Genomic DNA, 3,713 nt, shown 5'->3' on the forward strand with positions numbered 1-3,713 from the left:
GAAGGTCTCAGCTCCACTAGAGCCGCTATTTGAGGCCAGCTCCCAGGGGAGTGTATCTTGTCATGTCCTGGCAGGAAGGTCTCCTCTTCTGTAAGCTGCCAACACCACATCCTTAAACCTGTATTTCGAAAATTGTGTCTTTGGATGTGTTGTGTCTGAGAAAAGGTTCTCGAGAAAAAGTAGACACAACACAACTTCCTGGTGATTCTTTACTCAGCTAAGGGGGCACCACACTGTTCCTTCAGCAGTATCTCCGTTATTCTAATTCCCTTCTGGGCGCCCTGTCTTAAAAACGTGCTGGCAAAAGTTTCCAAAACGCAGTTAAGAAAACCAGCCCCTGTGATTGAAATCCCGCCTTTCTGAATGAACTCTGTCCAGTTTGGATTTTTCATACTTTCCCAGAAGACAGACTCTTCCTTCATGGATGCATATTGTGTCCACCTAAGACAGTGACTCCTTATAGCGTGTTCCTTTCCTGAGGACTGAACCACGATTCCTCTTCTAACTGGATATTAGGTACCTTTAAAATGTTCACCTTCCCGAAAATTTCTGGAACCACATTCTGACAGACTGCAATCCTTTCTATAGATGATCCCTGTTGACACATCCTTTTTTTCCTACACAATTTTTACACAGATGACATTTTTATGAATGGGGTTCAGATTCTTTCGGAGGAAGCTGGTGACCACCTGCTCGAAGGGGTGCTTGAACACCTCGTGCACGTCCACGGTGACCCCCACGGTGACCGCCAACCACGCCTCCACAAGCACACTACTGCTGGAGCTCTCCACCAGCCTACTTTTAATAACAAAATCCATTTACGTAATTATGTTTACTCTAATCTCAGCCTGACCATGCACAGAACTTTTTCAGGGCTCCCTTTCCACAAACCTTCCACAGCCTTCTGTATCCATATTAGTTTTGTCCAATATTTTCTTCCCATCTAGAAACAACCAGCTCTAGGACCAAATCACTTTCTCTTCCTTAATAAAATGCAATTCCATTCTTCATACCTTCTTTCACTCAAAACATATATCCTACTGTATACTGAAATGTTTCCTTTATTGTTTTGAGTAGCTTTAATTACATTCGTAAATTAGAATCCTCAACTCTTAAAAACCTTTATTTCTAGTGAAAACCAAGAAGCAATTATAACCTGTCTTTTACATTAGCATTCTGTAAATTGGTAAACATAAATACCAATAATTTCTAAAAACACGTGCTTTTTATAGAAAATATCTCAGTGTGGCACCAAACATTTAGAAATAGTCCTAAACACCTTCAGTTTCTCTGTAAAGGGAAGCCTATGTTTAGTAATTAATTTTCAGCATCTTATTATGTTTGGGAATGACTTAGCTATTCAGTAAACTTCCATCATTTAACTTAATGTAGCACAACTCTAAAATTGCAACTTACCAAATACCTGGAGAGATCATTTTAAAGTAGACATTTCTAAAACATAATTATTTCTAAAGAGTTCACCCAAAAGCTCTTAGCTCATTTGCATTTATTTATAAGAAATTCATCATACCAAGTTAATTTTTTTCTTTCTGCTGACACACTGCAACACAAGTAACAAATTTATTGACCTTCAGTAAACCAAGGCACAATAAGAGACATCTGTATCGAGTATACCAACAAGCTTAAGCTAGGTTTAATACCAGATATTAATTTAATAGTGAATATTTCCTAGATCATGTGAACCCGAAATTTGTTCTGGCATCTTTTATACTTAGTATTTAATTTGCAAGCACTTACTTTTAAGTCAATTAAATACAGCTTATTTACAAGTTAAGTTTTACATAAAGACAGAACCAGAGATCTTAGTTTTTCTGCTTGAGAAAAAAAGAGCCTTTTTTTTTTTCCCCCTCAGCCTCAGGGACACAGATTATTAGATAAGTTCCTGAGATCCCAGGTAGATCCTAAGATCCCAAGTAGATCATTTACATCTCAAAGGCGCAGGAAGAGAAATGTAGATTCCTCCTTGAAAACTGCCCAGCCATCTTGGCCATTTTCAGGATTCCTCCCCGCCCCCTGCCAATTTCCAAATACCCAATTCAGTTTAAACAAATAACAGTAATAGAAAATAATATATCTATAATTTGCTCACATTCGCATGCTTTACTTTCAGCAACACCAGGAAGAGAGAACAGGACTTGAACTCAGGTACCGAGACACACACACACCCCCAAGGTAAAAGCCAAAGCAACTGAAAAGGCTCCCTAGAGGCCACTGTTCTCCAGATCTCGGGGAGTACTGAGGCCACACAATGTTACAATAAAAACATCATTTTCTTTCATTTATGAGAGCATAGCTGAAGATCTCCCAGTTTTGCAAAATTCACCCTAGGGGGATTTTAAGATGAACAGAGCTCTGATTACCCATAATTAACTATTTACGGCAGGTGTTATGAAATATATCCAATGCAAAACTGTCTCTCAGGGTCAAAGTTCCCGAGCCCCAGAAAGGGAGAACCCCAACTAACGGCCCATCAGCGATGAGGCTGAATGAAATACCAAGGCTGGTCCAAAAGGGAAAATCCCAACCAATGCTCTGCCGCAGGCAAAGCCAATGTGATAGGGAAGGGTACCCGGGTGTTATCACACCGCAAGCCCCATTACTCACCAAAGATGGCTCCATTGGCCCGTGCGAGTGCCTTGTTTCCATCACCACCAAAATCCAAAGCGCCGAGGGCCAGGGACGCCCGCTGGCCAGTTCTGGGGACGTCTCTGAGACAAAGGTGCTCAGGCAGCTGCTGGACAGACCCCCAGGAGCAGCTGCCAGCCAGGGCCCACGTGCCAGGGTGAGGCGTCAGCGCGCGACTGAGCCCCAAGTTGGTTGTCAAACTATTACCAAACCAAACTCAGGTCTGCTTGCTCATGCGCAGTAAAAGCCAATCTACTGACACCTGGTTGTGGTGAAGGAAAATGCAGCTTAATGGTAAACACAAGGAGGACAGGTGCTTGCGCTCAAACCCGCCCCCGCCCCAGCTCCCTGAAGGCTTACAGCAAAGCATTTTACTTTATTTTTTTTTAACATCTTTACTGGAGTATAATTGCTTTACAATGGTGTGTTAGTTTCTGCTGTATACCAAACTGAATCAGCTATACCTATACGTATATCTCCTCCCTCTTGCGTCTCCCTCCCCCCCTCCCTATCCCACCCCTCTAGGTGGTCACAAAGCACCGAGCTGATCTCCCTGTGCTTTGCAGGTGCTTCCCACTAGCTATCTATTTTAGAGTTGGTAGTATATATATGTCAATGCTACTCTCTCAGTTCGTCCCAGCTTACCCTTCCCCCTCCCCGTGTCCTCAAGTCCATTCTCTATGTCTGTGTCTTTATTCCTGTCCTGCCCCTAGGTTCTTCAAAACCATTTTTTTTTTTAGATTCCATATACATGTGTTAGCACATGGTACTTGTTTTTCTCTTTCTGATTTACTTCACTCTGTGTGACAGTCTCTAGGTCCATCCACCTCACTACAAATAACTCAATTTCGTTACTTTTTATGGCTGAGTAATGTTCCATTGTATATATGTGCCACATTTTCTTTATCCATTCATCTGTCAATGGACACTTAGGCTGCTTCCATGTCCTGGCTATTGTAAATAGAGCTGCAATGAACACTGTGGTACATGACTCTTTCTGAATTATGGTTTTCTCAGGGTATATGTCCAGTAGTGGGATTGCTGGGTCATATGGTAGCTCTAGTTTT

At 42.0% G+C, this 3,713-nt stretch overlaps 1 pseudogene; it reads right to left on the minus strand.

Annotated features, from left to right (window-relative positions):
• Positions 1-209: 209 nt before the first annotated feature.
• Positions 210-818, minus strand: LOC102982014 (PRELI domain-containing protein 2-like; annotated as a pseudogene).
• Positions 819-3,713: the final 2,895 nt, after the last annotated feature.

The sequence above is a fragment of the Physeter macrocephalus genome, chromosome 19, assembly GCF_002837175.3.
Source record: "Physeter macrocephalus isolate SW-GA chromosome 19, ASM283717v5, whole genome shotgun sequence".
In the NCBI taxonomy this organism is placed as follows: Eukaryota; Metazoa; Chordata; class Mammalia; order Artiodactyla; family Physeteridae; genus Physeter; species Physeter macrocephalus.